At 36.3% G+C, this 16022-nt stretch overlaps 1 long non-coding RNA gene across 1 annotated transcript; it reads left to right on the top strand.

Moving 5' to 3' along the window:
- The first annotated feature begins 6846 nt into the window (after positions 1-6846).
- LOC145787921 (uncharacterized) lies at positions 6847-9399 on the top strand. Its single transcript, XR_014291459.1, has 3 exons — positions 6847-7536; positions 8052-8289; positions 8787-9399. It is a non-coding gene; the product is annotated as an uncharacterized LOC145787921 (long non-coding RNA).
- The last annotated feature ends 6623 nt before the right edge of the window (positions 9400-16022 follow it).

The raw sequence follows: 16022 nt of genomic DNA, 5'->3' as shown, positions 1-16022 counted from the left end.
TAAAACCAAAACAAGAAAAATATTCACAAAAAGTAAGGAACATGAAAAACTTTGCTGCTGATGAATTCGTTTGTGATCTGGAAAATAGCTTGACCAACCAATACACAGAAAGGAATGATTCAGTTCATAGCAAATTTAATCATTTCATCGACACTTTTAATGACACTTTAAACAAGCATGCACCTTTACGATTGTTGTCTCGAAGAGAAAGAAAACTCAAGACTAAACCATGGCTAACAAAAGGAATTTTGAACTCCATCAAAACTAAAAACAGACTATATCACTTAAAAATAAAAGACCCAACAAACACTTCTGCACAAGCAACATACAAAAAGTACAGAAATGTACTTACTCATACCAAAGAGCAAGCAAAAAAAATGCATTACAGTTTTCTTATTACGCAAAGCAAGCACAACACTGGAAAAATATGGAAAACCATAAATGACATCATCAAGTACAAACATAAGCACACAGCTCACATACCAGAAGAAATAATTAGCACTGACAATGAAAAAATATCTGACCCTGCACAAATAAGTAACTGTTTTAATGATTATTTCACAGAAATTGGTCCTTCCATGGCATCTAAAATCCCTCTACCGTCTCCTGGCTCATTATTGAAATTGAAAAGTGTCCCATTCTCCTTTTTCCTAAAACCTGTCAATCAAGAAGAAGTATTAAAACATCTTAATAATCTTTCTGTCTCTAAAAGTACAGGACATGATGGAATACCTATAAGATTTGTCAAACTATCCTCACCAATAATCGCCCCTTTCCTCACCAACTTATTCAATGAGTGTATCGATAAAGGTGTATATCCTGATGTACTAAAGGTCGCTCAAGTTACCCCAATCTTCAAAAGTGGCTCCAGGAAAAATTGTTCCAACTATAGGCCCATATCACTATTGTCCCCTTCACCAAAATATTCGAAAAATGCCTGTAGGAACAAATGTACAATTATCTAACAAAAAAAGACCTGATCACACCACATCAGCATGGATTTAGACCACAATATTCCACTTCGTTAGCTGTGTCAAACGTTTGTGATAACATATTAACTAACCTAGATAATAAAGATACAACTTGCTCTGTATTTCTTGATTTAGCTAAAGCCTTCGACACAGTTGATCACACTATTCTCATACAGAAACTGCAAACATACGGTTTTCGGGGCCTTCCATTACAATTGTTAAAAAGCTATATCAGCAATCGTCTACAGCACACGGTCGTCAATGGAATCTCTTCAAACTCAAGACAGGTTACCGGCGGTGTGCCCCAAGGATCGACATTGGGACCCCTTCTTTTCTTACTGTATATAAATGACTTACCAAATTCAACAAACATGAATGTTAAACTATTTGCTGACGACACCAATCTTACGATGAGCGACAACTATGAAATAAATTTGCAGAACAATGTGAATGCCGAAATGCAAAAAGTTTACAACTGGTTGAAGCTTAATAGATTATCATTAAATTTCTCAAAAACTGAATACATGCTAATAACAAATAAAAAACACATAAAAAATTTTAACATTAACCTTGGTAACACAAGCATTCAACAAAAAGATCAAATAAAATACCTTGGCGTTTACATAGATAACAAATTAACATGGAAATATCACATAGATAAAATTTGCGGAAAAGTAGCAAAAGGTTCATGGGCGTTGCTTAAACTCAGAAATTATGTCAACACAGACACTTTAAAAGATGTGTATCACGCTTTGATTTACTGTCATTTGCAATATTGTATTTCAAGCTGGGGAAAGGCCTGTGACAGTGCACTAGATCCATTAATAAAATTACAAAAAAAGGTTATAAGAATAATTACAAAACAAAATTACTATGCTCACACTAATTTTTTATTTTTCAAAATGAACATCTTGAAACTAAAAGACATACATAACATTGAAATAAAAAAACATATGTACAAAGTTCATATGAATGAGTATCCGTCTACGTATTGTGATTTATTTACAAATGCTTCATCTATTCATCAGCATAACACAAGATATCAAACAAGCAACAATTATTTTATAAACAGATCAAACACAGAATTTGGCAAGAAGTCTATGCAGGTATTGGGACCAATGCTCTGGTCAGAGGTTCCAAGTAGGCTAAAAAACTTATCATTTCATTGTTTCAAAAAAGAGATCAAAACGTTAATTTTACAAAGCTACACTGCATCGTAAGTGATATGTTATGGAAACCAACTTGTCAGTTGCTTCGGAAACTTTATTATTTTCTGCTTGCTTCATGGAATTTTGTGTTTTGGCCTACGTTATCATCAATATGTTTTTTTTTGTGCGTATGCTGTTGTTGAAGCGCGGGAACGTTTCAATTATTATTTTTCTCTTGTAAGCTTATTTTAAATGGCAAAATCGTAATTTCCGTAGGGTGGCAATTGACTAGTAGACCGTATGGTCGTCTCGTTGTCTCCCTGTCGGTATGGGAACTTGTGTAACTTGTGTAACTTTTGTACTGTGTATATTGCATATTTCAAACATGTACCTATGTTCCTGTTACTGACAAATAAAACATTGATTGATTGATTGATTGCTTTATCACCTTTATTCTACCGCTTTTCAGCATCCTTTTTTTTCACCCCCTATGTAGTAGTTGCGTCCGTTTTTTGACGTCATGTTGACCAGGGTGGCGGATTCTACACTTGCACCAAGCGTTTTGCTTAGACGTTAACACACTACCAGCAGTTCCTTCAAGCGCCATAGCTTATGCGCAGTTACTAGAGCCCATTAAATAAATGGCTTATCATTGTATCACTTGGCTTGTTTTGCATATATATAAAAGTAACTTGAATAAAATTTAACAGTCAGATCCTTGTTTTTTAACGTTGATTCCATGTTTTTACGAAGATTCTACAGTACTAACTGCCAAACAAGTTATTAGTAGGGCGATTTTTTGTTACTAAAGTTTTTTTTTTTTTGGTTAAGAAAATAAATGTAGAGCCAAAATTTCATGGTTGTGGGGTCAATATTTGAGAAGTTATAAAGTTACCAAAAGTCACTTTTTGTGTTTTTAGGTTACTTTTCATTTGTTAGGTCACTTTATTCTGCACACTGTTTTGCCCAATTCCCTTATTTATTTATCTTTCATCGCTACTGCAGAGATGAATTTACATTCTATGTAGGCCTAATGCCAAGACTTTTAATATATCTTCTACTATGGTACGGATTTTAGGTTTGCACGAGCCCATGCTTGTTCGTAGTTTCGTTACGCGTGTATTCTCCAGGGTTGCCAGACTTAAAATTGCAAAAAAGGCCAACTCACCAAAAAAATAGGCTAACTTGAGGCCAAATAGTTAGAAAAAAAGGCCAAAAAAAGCCAAACTCAAACAAGATAACTTAAGCATTGTAACAGTATTTGTGCGGCAAATAACTTAATTTGAAAACAGTATTATTACATTTTATCAAAGATTTGCAAACATGCACAAGAAAAGATCCAGTAACATAATGAACAAAGATTCAACACCTGTGAAATTGCATAACAATGCATATGGACTGTTACGTCACAAAAGCTGGTTACGTGCGTTTGAAATATCTCAAGTTAGTTTCGTCTTTTAGAATTGTCGTTTTGAAAAGTTGGTCAAATATTAAAAGTGTTTTGCTTGTGCTTAGCAACTAGACAAAATTTCCGTCTTTCTCTCAGTAATTTGTATTGTGGTAACAAGTTTTCTACTGCGTAGCCGTAGTGTATACGCGTTGCACTAATTTTCGACAGCCGGTGGCTATTTTTTGCTGAAATACAATTCTTGAAAAAGACGTTTCAGAAGAGTATTCTTTTTCGGGGTCATCGCATACAGACGAACGGAACCGGAAATTTTATGTTACAACTTTCCCACGAAGATATTATGGTTTACCGCTGTGACCAGTAGCCTAATCAAATCTACTGTGTTGTGTTTAACCATATCTGTTATCTGCCTGTTATGTTTTCTTCTTGATTTGTTGACTACATTTCGAAATAGTGTTTGATTCTGTAGTGTCTGTGCATTTACATAATCTGTATAGCGTGACAATGCATCGCAATGATGACGTCACTATTGCGTCCCAATCTATGTTACAATACGAGGGACAGATTATTAGGCAATAATTTCGTGAACAACAACAGCTTGGCGCTGTTAAAAATACACAAAAATACGGTTATAAAGTAACATAACTACAATATTGAAATACGACGTAAACGCAAAGATTTGCAGCTAGAACAACATGAGCTACCAGGATAGCTGAACATGTAAAATGTTAAACAATGGTGATTAAACTTCGCGGGCGGTTCACTGATCGGCAAGACTTTGATACAAATGGGAAGAATTCTACCAGACCCACTATATATAGTGGCTCTGAATGATTCTACTGTTTGATGAGAGTTACTGACGGTCGACTGTTGGGTAGATGACGTCATTGATTGATCGTGTTGTTGACCAATTACTTTTCCGGGGTGGGAAGGTTCATTACTATCGCGTGTCACAGCGTAATTACATTTTGTTGCTAGGCTAAAATTTGAACTGACTTCTGATAATGTGTTACAAAATCAAAATATCTACAGAGCCAAGACTACTGACAAACTAATGCCTAAGCGAGCACAATCAGCCAACCTCTTCTGAACCTCGAACAGATCGAGTTCTCAAGCGCGTGAGGAAACAGTTGAAATAATTCAACTTCTATTTTCACGTTTAAAATCGAGATTTTAAACCAGTGCCGCGATTCGACTAATCTTTTTTTTCAGTGTGAACACTCGTTTTTTTGACACGCTTTATGATTTGCACTTATGCTTGTCAGTGTAAACCCCGCTATAGTCAGCACTAGACCTACCATACGTCCCGGTTTGGCCGGGACAGTCCCGGTTAGCAAAATATCCCGGAATTTTACTTTAGTGAAATTTTCAAAATTAACTCCAACCTGATGCAAAATTATGAAATAATTCCGTCCCAAAAGGCTTAACTTTGCTTTAACTCGAGGCTTATTTTAATATCCTAATTTTGTTAGCTTATTAGGTTGAGTAAAATATCGCGCATAGCTTGAGAAATCCATTAGTTAGGGAATAATGAGTGACGTTTATTGCGTCGTTATTCTATTGACTTCAATGAAACGATGAAGCCAATGATTTCTGAATGCATCCCCCTATAAATGTTTGATTTGTGAGTTAGTGTTAGTGTTATTTCTTTGTTCTCAGTGTTTGTTCTTTTTTTTTTTTTTTTTTTATAAATGTCTGATTTGTCACTTAAGGCGGAATTCAGATTTGCGTCTCAAAATAAGTCAGTGTTATGCGTAAGTCAGACTTATATAGGCCAGGCTTATACGAGAAGCTTATTTGCGATGCAGAAACTCGACTTACGCGCGACTTATATAAGACCATATTAACCCGTTAAGTGCGTAATTAAATTTTCAAAACTCTCCTTACTGTGCGTATTTAATTTGATCACTCGCAGTATTTTTCGTCGCATTATTGCTTGCTAGGATATTGGGGAATCCCCTTGACGCAGCACAATACGCTTTTGTTCAATTTCCTTTTGTATCTATTGCTTTAATTTTTTCATCGACTATTGCGGAGAAGTCTCCGGCAGGACTATTGTTTTCTGGTGTAGTCGCATTACTCTCAATTGATTATACCTTTCACCATTGTGAAATTATTCAACTAGTTGTTTACTATAAAGAAAAAATTATATCACTTTGTCGTCGTCGTGTGAGCGTCTGGGGCCGAGGGTCTATCCTTTTACCACCCCAGATTCACGACGTTCCCGGACTACACTGGAAGGCTACTAGAACAGTTCACAGAACAGAATAATTTCTAAGCATTTATAGGACACTAAACAAAGTAGCCTACACGTAAGTTTACTTTGGAAATATTCAAACTGTATCATTTTCTGACGCTTGTTCTAACATTAGCAGCAACACAAAACCCTATTGTTTCGTTGACTATATGTTATAAAATATGTTTTCGAACACAACAAAATATTTCTAAAACTGCTTGCAACATTATATCAAAATGACTTTGAACACACTGACTGAACGCGCATGATGTGGTTCGAATTTTATACACCGGAAGGAACCCATTTCAGAAAAAAAAACGTTTAGGATGAAATCTTTTTATTCTTGCAATTGTGGATATATTGTAGGTGAGTGCAGAAGCTACCGAATATTGTAATAGAGTGATCTAGAGATTAATGACTTCCGTCAGGCTGCAATGATTATTGTAGTGTAAACAAAGCATCTGTGTTTCTTCAAACGTCATAATTGCGCCTTCCAGACAAAGCGAATAGAAGAAAGCGAAATTAAAAGTGCCATGAATAGCTGCGATCGCGAAAACGACAATTGTCGTCTTACGCACAGCAAGCGCGACTGTCTCCGACTACAATTGTCGTCATACGCACTTAACAGGTTAAGCCTCTTTGTTTTCGCGCGAAAGAGAAATTGCTATAGCAACTCTTTGGTTGAGGTAATGAAGCGTGAAACTGAAGGCTGTAAAGCTGAGCTACATTCCTGCTGAACCACCAAATAAGGCAATGTTGTGCTTTAAACTCACAACTAGAAAAAAGCACTTTTTTATGATGTTGAAATACGTTATAGTTGCATCACTAAGTCGTTCGTTAACTAACGTAGATGCCAAGTAATCCATGACTCAACAGATCTAGCACAAAAAGTTCATTTACAAGCAAGGAATACTCATTTAACAATGAAACAACGTAAAACAACGTTATGCCAATATCAACGAGATATAACACAATGAGTGGAAACTCACTCTTCTCTTAGTGTTTCTCTTTTATCTCTCTCGTTTCCTTACGTCGTTCGTTTCATGGTTCACTGCTTGCACATGGAAGGCTACAGACTGCGACCGTACGGGTGTACGGCGTGCTAAGAATGCACTAAAGCAAGGCTAAAGTGACGGCGAATACCACGAAGCAATTGGACTGTTCCGACCATAGTATTATTGTTAGGTGGTTTAAAAGTTTATTTTCGTTACCGCTTGTCTTTTCAGATTATTGTGTGAAATTTTGAAGTAGGTTAATCAGGATGTTACAGGTCAATAAGCAGGGTAAATACATAGGCTCTTGCTAACAACAATATTAAATTAGTATAGGGTAGCAAAGGTCTACGAAATACGATACAAAACGACTGACTGTAGGCTATATGGTTATCAAAGTTTATCTTATCCAGCTATAAACAACCAACAGGGCTAGAAGAAGTTTGGCTTTTTATAACAGTGCAATGGAAAACAGTTCTGATAATTTAACCGTTGAGTATCTTGTGGAAATAATCGAAGATGAAGAATTTCAAAGTATTCCCATTTCAACGAGCGCGGCTACAGTGCAACGTGAATTTGGGTTAGAAAGCGTTTCAAAGGACCTCGCACGTCTATTAAATTGTGCAGTTGTGTGTTGAAAGCTGAATAAAATTGTTTGGATATATTATCCGGTATTTTTGCAGATGTCACTTATGTCCGAAAACTTACAAAACTAACGGGGGATTGCGTTTTCATGTCAAGTCAAAGCACGCTGGAAACACATGTAATAACACCAGAAAAGGTATGGTACTACAGTTCCGCATATTACCTGCCTGTAGACCGGCAAGACAACTTTATAGCCTGAATCGTCCATTTACACATTGTTTCTACGTCTGACGACGACGGATCAACGTTAAAATCTGACTGCAGTCAGCCACTTGTGTGTAACAATGGCTGTGGTAGGCATATCCAGTCTGCCAAATTAAAACATATCGCAAATATTGCATCTATTCAACACCTGCCTACGTCGAATCGACGTAAAAAGGGGAAATTGTTAGACCACATTCCAGACGTCAAAATAGCAAAATGAGGCCCCTAATTTCTTGAAACGGAAGCCCATACCCCCTTCAGGTTGCAACTAAGACATCATATATCGCGTTTTCGTTTGTAGAGGAGGCATTGGTCCCCCTGACCCCCCTCTCGGAATTTGTAGACAAGTTTCCTTTTAGGAAACGTATTGTGGTACACTTTCAAAAGGTGCTACCGGGACATCCGCCACTACATGTAGTATTCATTACACACTTTGTATTTTTTTAGTGTCTGAATCAACAGTACAGAAGATGTGGTTACAAATTGGTGGTTCACTTGATAACTTCACTGATGCAGCTGCTCTTCAATATTACATTCGTGCATTCGAATCCACCACAAATGGGAGCGAACTTTTTCACAAGTTTAGCTGTGATGCAATTGAAGTGATCCCAGGTTTATTTCACGAAAAACTTCAACGTATGGAAGCAGTGGAGCAAACAAGAAAATTGTTTGATGTGTTTCTGAGGTAAAAACCAAACATATAGTGGCATTTTCATTCTATACCGATGCTATAGCTTGTTTAACCAATGTAGCTTATCAACAGTGATTTACATTTATTTCAATCATGTCTGGTACGACGAACGACAGTTCTGCCAGATTTCAGAAACTGCCTTCAATGATTAATATGCTTATCCAGTGATCTCGTGGGATTGCTGTTGACTGAGCCAATCCCAATCTCTCCGTCTTATCTTCAAGTACGAAACTTGTCTTAATTCAATCTGTATTTATTGGTCGATATCCAAAAACTTCATATAAAGTCGCCAAATAGATAACGCAATTGTCTATACCAGCCAGTAAATGAGACATACTCAAGATGCATAAAACGGGGCAAGATGCATATTTTAACTTTGCCTACATTACCGTAAAAAATAGTACGAATTTACGATTTGTATACCATTAAATACTCTTGCCAGCATCTATGTTCAATACACAAACATTAACGTTTGGAAATTTACATTTCAGAGATGAAAATAGCAAAGTTTCACAACAACAACAAACGACTAATACGGTGCTTACAACTGATGAAATACACATAGCCTAATGGAATATATTGGGGGATACGTGTTACGAAAATTGAAGCGCAGTGCCACAGATGAACAACAAGGCATTTTGTCTAAACTAGAAAGTGACACCAGTTGCACAGCGGGTTCATCTATGATTGACACACTACAAAACGACGAATACGGAACATTACTGAAGCCAAGTCCTACTCTGATGAAAATTTTGCTGAGGCTGGAAGTGGATTTTCGAAAACATTTCAGCTTTTGTAATACAATGCAGACTGTGTTTAACCGTATCTGTCACTGCTTCCTTGTGGCGTCAAGAGTTACTGGCCGAGACCATCAGGTCTACGTCTCTCTTATTGCTAATTACTCCGTCGGCTTATATCAAATAACAACGGGAAAATGTATGCCGTTGGTCAAAAGCCTTATCTATCACTTCAATCAATTTATTTCGCAAAATATATTCGTGATTGTGTATTTTAGGTAGAAAAGGTGATAAAGACTCGGTTTTTGACCTATTTTCGCCATTTCTTGGTCAAATTTCTCAGTTCACATTTTATTTTGAAAGTCCTCTTACATAGAACACAGATTTTCATCAATTTTGTTTTTCCGTTTCTGTGCAAACAGTATTCCATGCACTTTTTGCACTACAAAGCAAATTGCGCAAATAATAAATTACCTTCCTACTTGATGTCTGCCAGCAAAGAATGACTCATATCGCGTCAAAGACCAACTCTCTACCCAGACAGCAAAATCGACGTTGAATCAATGTAAAAATGACGGATTTTGCTGCCTGGGTAGAGAATGGAATTTTAGCACCGTCGTGTTATGACTGACAGACACAAAATGAAACCGCACGCTAATAGTAAACTGTCAATCAAGCTATTGAATATCAGGAAATTTCTTGCATTTTATAACTGGCTGTGACAAAAGGTTTATTGTGAACTTCACAATTACCTATCCGATACCAACATAATCGGGATTAAAAGTTGGGGCAAGAAAAAAAAAGTAAAAGTCAAGAAATCTCAGGTTTCTAGCGTCGCTGCTTCTATGTGAAATTGTTGAATTAGCAGAGGGCGAGACCATAAGGTCTACGCCAGTAACAGATACGGTTAAGGAGATTGATATAAACAGTTTGTATTTATTAACCAACGGCTGGGACATTGTGTCATATATTGTAAACCACATTTACAAGCTATATTTTAAAATTCGTACCTATCAAAAAACGAAGATTTTAAAGCTCAAAGTCATTGGTGATGTTCAGAAAAACAACATCAGTCTGCGTAAAGCGTTACAGTAAAGACACTAATGTACAGAATATTGCTCGTTGTTTTACAATAAATACCTAACAACTAATACCTAAACATTAAATTGAGAGCCGCTCTGATATCAATCATTCATTAATCTGAGCGGGATATAAATGCTATCATTATTATAATTTCACGATTCAACTAGCAACAGTGCAAGACTATAGCCTAAGGTTTTAAAAACATTGTAAGACTTACGACGCTAGTCTAGACGGCTTATTAGAAATTCAGGTCCTTCAAAATTGATTAAGTTGCTGACAGGCTAACAGTAGCCTGGCTGGGTTAACTTTAGGGCTGCACTAGAGTTTAATTTTAGGCTTCTGACAATAACATAATGTTAAATAATAGGTTGAAAATAGCCTAAGATGTGGATAGCACCTTACCCATGATACAAAACTATATTACTAATTAGCCAAGCACCTTAGGCGGTGAGATAGCTCAGTGGTAGAGCTCAACGCACATAAAATCGAAGGAACATCCCATCTAAAACTCTTGTGATGTCCGTTTAATCTACTGCGCAAGTGTCTGTAGTGAAGCGTGACGGCCGACACGTAAAACGGAGCAAAAAGAGGAGTTTCCACTCATTGTGTTATATCTCGTTGCCAATATGCACATGGTTTTCGTTTACAATAATTCATAATAATATGAAACCAAGGAATTTTCAGAAATAATTAATTAAACTACCATTCAACGTTTTATAGGCAGAGAAAGTTTTTCTCGAACCCTAGAAAATTTCATTATCAGATCACCGCTTCAATGCGTGATGGAAATCTACAGACAAATCTGCATCAAGCATTGCAGAGTGCAAAAAACAGTGTTGCAGAAAGCGTTTTCGAATATTAAATTCTCATCAGTGCAACTACGTTTATGAACGCAATAACAACGGTTAAATTTAAACTCAATACAATACTTGAAAGAATCAGGTTACTCAAGTTATTTTTGATGCCTAAATAGGAAAGTTTTGACTTTGCTTGCACAATCATGGCCAGGATTGACACATGATGCGCGGATTTTTGACAACAGCATCATTCGAGATAAACTTGAGAATGGAGAAATTGATGGAATCCTATTGGGTGACAATGGGTATGCACCGAGAAATACGCGCTACAATTCTGCAAACAGAACTTTGACTAACCCCGGCCAAGTCGCCATCGCTTCTCTGGAAATGGCCAGTTGCAAAAAATCGAAGACTTATCAATAGCTGCAGTATGGGCGGTATTGCATGCGATCGGGTTGTCAACGTTTCGTCATTTTTAAACAATTCAAAGAGTTCCATAGTTGCAGTTTTGCTAAGACGGAAACGTTGACAAAACTGCTTGTCGCTAAGTTGATTAAAAGGATCTGCATGATCGCGAACAGGCCTTTCAATGTGAATATTTGCATACTCTTTATCGAAGAGTTGCCTAAAAGCAATGGTTTGCAAATTTGTGAGAAAACGAAAATACAATTATATGCAATAATATACTGTGACCAATATATATATATATAAGTATCAAAATAATATAAGTAATATAAGTATTATAATATAAGTATCAATAATATAAGTATCAAACCAAAACCCGTGTCAATAACGCGAAGTTTCAGATGGACTAACTAACCCTAACTTTTTCAGCTGATCTGTGCCCAGACAGCAAGATTCGTCATTTTAACATTGATTCAACGCCTGCAGACGTTGAATCAATGTAAATATAACGGGTTTTGCTCTCTGGGTGGTCCTTTCAGTAGAGCTGTTCGCGTTAAAAACTTTAGTTAAATCATTCCTCGCTTGATTATTTTGGAAAGGCTTTTTTATCATTTTTTTATTTATTTTCCACCACTGGAAAGTCTTTGATGAGGTCAATAAGCAGTTGGCGTTTAGAATCGTTGTAATTAAATCCTCTTGGTATTTTTATTGAAATAAGAAATGATAATGCAATTTACATTAAAGGGTTACGGAAATTTGTATAAACTATGTTTATCTAAAAGCGCAGTAAACACCCTCATCAAGTTGCTCACTGAATTTAAAGCAGTAGTTCATATCTTAGCGATAGTTAACTGACGCGAAGAAGTGTTTGCGTATAGCTGAGCTATATTCATGCTAAAGCAACAAATAATGCAATGTTGTGCTATTTAAATCTACAACTAGAAAAAAGTCGTTTTTTGTGACGTTGAAATAGAAACGTTGTAGTTGCATCAGTAAGTCGTTCGTTAACGTAGATGCCAATTAATCCATGACGCAACAGATCTGGCACAAAAATTCCCTTCACAAGCAAGTAATACTCATTAAGCACTGAAACAACGTTAAGACAACGTTATGCCAATACGCACATGGTTTTCGTTTGCAATAATTCATCAATTTGAAAGAATCAGATGACTCAGGTTATTTTTGATGCCTTGAAAGTTAAAAATAGTACAATTGTAGGAATACTGTTGCCAGTTTATGACTAAAAGGGTGGGCGCATAGACTCCGTTTGGTCTGAAAACTGTCAAATGTAAGATAGTTAATAGACTTGTTTTTTCCTGGCATTGCAGACAAAGGAAAAAGTATGACCAATCACAATTGTATGTTTGCAAAAGTGACGTTACAAGCAGTATTACTAAACTGCGTGTCAGCGTCTGGTTATTCAACAACACAAAATAGGCATTTCAAAATTTACACCACCAGCAATAACACTAGTAACCTACTATTGTCAGCGTCTGAAAGAAGTCTAGTTATTCAACGATCAAGCCAACTGTCAGACCGAAACTCTGCCTAGTGCAACCAAGCTAAGATAACAGGCACACTTGCTTCACATTAAAAACTATCAAAAAAGTCTCGTGGCCTTTGCACCAGACGGTCTATTTTAAAAAAAAATACTGTAACAAACCGCCTACTTTCAATACCTCCAGTATTAGCCAAACACTTTTCCTTCAACAGAGGCTTAAACCACCTCCGCAGGTGGCTTATATCTTTCGGCGTTTAAGCCGAGTATAAGCCTTGCTAAAGCGTAAGTCTGCTTTCTGAATCGCAAAATCGACGCTTAACGCAGACTTTTGTCCAGACAGACTTAAGCCGCCTTAAGTCTGGTTTCTGAATTCCGCCCTTAGTGTTGCTTAAATTAGCATGTATTTTCCTTTAAATAAAGTAATAAAAATTTTTATTCAATCTAACTAGAATAGCCTACGTTATTATGCAATATTAAAGCTTATAAACATGGAATGAAAATTTGCCAAGCTCAGGCCTTCGGCCTTTCGTCCAGTTAATTCATGCATAGTTTTGAGTTTGTCCCGGATTATACCCAAGAAATTATGGTAAGTCTAGTCAGCACCAGCCCACAAACACGTGACCTGACCAAGCGGCACATGCGTTTCAGAAATCAAATGGAAACGCTATACACAAAGTTGCCAGTTCCGTAGTTTTCCCACAAAATTGGAGTTTGTACCAGTTTTGCTTCGGAGTTGCAGGAAAAGTTCAGTAGTTGCCGTTGCGTGTTTTTAGTCCAGTTTTTTGGATTACGTACGGTATGTCTTATAATTTTTCATGTTATGTATATTGCGGATTTAAGTAATTCCTGATGAGGACACACGTACTTGTCGAAAACGTTTAAGTTATTTTTTAAAATGTTAAATGTCTTTGTAATAAACATGTTAAACCCGCTAAAGTTATTTTTTGGCTGTGGCTATATTTACACTATATAGTGTAATAATAGCCTCAGTAGTGTTGCCAGGTAAGGAATTCTGCCCTAATTTGAGAAAAGTTTAAAGCTATTGAAAACAAAAACTTGTATTTTGGACTTTTTTTTTAGTCCTGGGAAGATCAAAACCCTAATCTTATTCCTAACTCTAACCCTTACCATAACCTTTCCTAACTTCAATCCTAACTCTGGCAACACCTGATTGTTGAAAAATAGCCACTTCCTATTTTTTGTTCAATTTTGCGTTTTCTTAGGACAGTGTAATAACTATACAAGGAATAGTTACAGAAGCTTTGACCATGGTACCCCCCTGTGTATAACTGTATATAAATTGACTCAGGACATTTTTTTTCACGCTTTTTAAAAAATCAAAGATATTGATTTATCATTCAATCCTAAACCGATTTCTATTAAATGGTAGCCATGCTGTTCAATAATGTTAGTTCATAGGCTTTAATGATAGCACGTTAAAGAGATAACACATTATTGCGTCACTGTCGTCACATTAGGTGTTTCCAGATGGCTCAGAGGTGATTCAACAAGACCTTATAAAAGTGTTGGACTTACCTGGAAATTCACTAGATTTAAATCCTATTGAAAGTTTATAGGCTAGTCCAGTGGTTCTCAAACTTTTTTTTGTTGCGACTCGTCTGGAAAAGTTTTCTGGTCTTGCGACGCACCAGCAAATAAAAGTAAGCGAAGAAACTTGTGATTAAAGTTTTGTTAATTGATACAACAACAAAAAGCAATGCATATTCTTTAATGTGACGTGTGGGCTTGTTTGTTTTCACAAAGTTCATTGAATCTTGGCAAATTTTTTTAAATTGCCACCCACATTTCTCTTTCACTGTTTAGTGTTTATAGTGTTTATGATCGATATTTGGTTTTATCACCACCAAGGCAGAAAATTTTGCTTCACATAAATACGACGTGGCGAATGGGATAATAATTCGCAGTGCTTTCTTTCACCAAACCTGGATAATCGTCATTCATCGAATCCAAAAGTTTGCCGGATTTCCTGCTGCAAAAGGATCACGAATCCATTCGTAGTTTGAAAAATTTTCCGGGAAGTATTTTGCAAATTTCGACTCGAGCTTGGACAAATGTAAATAATTATGCTTTGCAAATTTGAAGAGAAAAAAACGCACTTGTAACCTTAACTCTTCACTGTTTTCAAACTGAAATAACACCAAGAAAAATGATTCAAAGTTTCCATTTTTTTTTAAAGGATAGACATCCAATACTACGCTAGGGTATCAGCAGTGGCAATTCTTTTAGTTAATTGCGGTGTAATCGGCTAAGTGCATGGGACACATGTGTCCCAGAGGTCCTCAAAGGGTTAACTTCATTTTTATAATGTTAAACTGAGTCCAGCCATGAAACGGAACTATTCTGCGACGCCCTTGGAAAAGTGAAACGACGCACCAGGGCGTCGCGACGCACAGTTTGAGAACTACTGGGCTAGTCAATCCTAAAGACTCGTCTTTGCAAAAAGGATTGTACAACCAAAACCAAGTTGATAGAGGCGATAATGCGGATCTGGTACCACAACGAACAAATACAGGAAAACTGTGAAAATTTGATCGACTCTATGTGTAACTGAGCTTTACAGGCGATGGACCATAAAGGTGGCCACAGTTTGTATTTAAATGTGAAAAAATATAAAATTATGCAAATAAACAAGGCTGTGGCTATATTTACACTATACAGTGTAATAGTAGCCGCAACAGTGTTGCCAGATAAGGAATTCTGCCCTAATTTGAGAAAAATTTAAAGCTGTTGAAAACAAAAACTTGTATTTTGGAATTTTTTGTTTAACCATTTTGGCGAACCATAGAGAAATAAAACATAGTAACTTTAGCGGGTTTAGCATACTTTATTTCACACAAAATATAACATAATTAAAATAAAATAAACTCAAATCAAACATTTTCGACACGTACGTGTGTCCTCATCAGGAATTAATCTGCAATACATAAAATGAAAAATCGTAAGATAAATTTGACTATGCACTGTAACTGTAACGACACTCTGGACTGAAAGCACAAACTGAACAAATGATACGAGAATGATTGCGAGTAAATTATGCGGTGGGAAACAGATCACGTGAGGTGTAGACTACAGGCATTGGACAAAACAATTAAGTTAATAGTTATTAATAGTTATTAATAGTTATTGTTATTGTTAAACTATATTTTTTAAGCTTGTTCTGACCTTTTAAAAAGAAAATCACAA

The sequence above is a fragment of the Aplidium turbinatum genome, chromosome 18, assembly GCF_918807975.1.
Source record: "Aplidium turbinatum chromosome 18, kaAplTurb1.1, whole genome shotgun sequence".
Lineage (NCBI taxonomy): Eukaryota > Metazoa > Chordata > Ascidiacea > Aplousobranchia > Polyclinidae > Aplidium > Aplidium turbinatum.
The sequence above is the reverse complement of the archived record's forward strand: the minus strand, read 5'-3'. Positions and strand labels throughout refer to the sequence as shown.